At 42.4% G+C, this 622-nt stretch overlaps 1 protein-coding gene across 2 annotated transcripts in view; it reads left to right on the forward strand.

Moving 5' to 3' along the window:
* Positions 1 to 622, forward strand: part of LOC118338092 (PC-esterase domain-containing protein 1A-like) — a gene marked incomplete at its 3' end in the record, with an annotated part of 18,724 nt that overhangs the window by 8,389 nt on the left and 9,713 nt on the right.

A 622-nucleotide genomic window follows, 5' to 3' on the forward strand; every position in this document is an offset into this window, starting at 1 on the left:
TCAAACTGTGGTACTATTACTTTTACTTAAGTAAAGGATCGGCTCCTTCCTCCACCCACAGCCTAACGGCACTGTGTGTTACCAGCCAAGCCTTCGCCTTCAAGGAAAGATGAGTCTAGAGGGTCTGTTGTGGGAAGTGAGTCTTTTACCGGTGTGTGAGTGGTAGTTACTTTAGTCAGCCCTAAAGTGTGTAGATGAGCAAAGGTTGCAGTATAACAGTTACTGATTGTCTGTGTGTTGTGTTTGCTGCTACAGAAAATAATTTTAACGTTACTACGGCATCTTCTTGTACACTTCACAACTGAGTCGGTCAAGACTGTGGACAGCTAGTTAGCTGGTTAGCAGCTATGAGTCAGCTTAAAGACGATTAAAATAGCCTAAACCAGAGGTAATGTGTTTTAGAGCTGGAATCCACGTGATCAGATGATTGATTGAAATAGAAAACCTCAGATTGCGTTTTGGTTTGAGAGGAATTTTAAAGGTCTATGTAAATGCATCCTCTGAAGGGGGCAGAGCGGTATGGTTCGAAATGGAACAATCGTCTTTAGTATGTGCACCATTACCACTCAGTAAATGGCGCCTCACTATGAATCCCATTGCACATGCGACCAAAATTTTTAAG

The sequence above is a fragment of the Morone saxatilis genome, unplaced genomic scaffold, assembly GCF_004916995.1.
Source record: "Morone saxatilis isolate NCDOM2014 unplaced genomic scaffold, NCSU_SB_2.0 Contig4, whole genome shotgun sequence".
NCBI classification, from domain to species: domain Eukaryota; kingdom Metazoa; phylum Chordata; class Actinopteri; family Moronidae; genus Morone; species Morone saxatilis.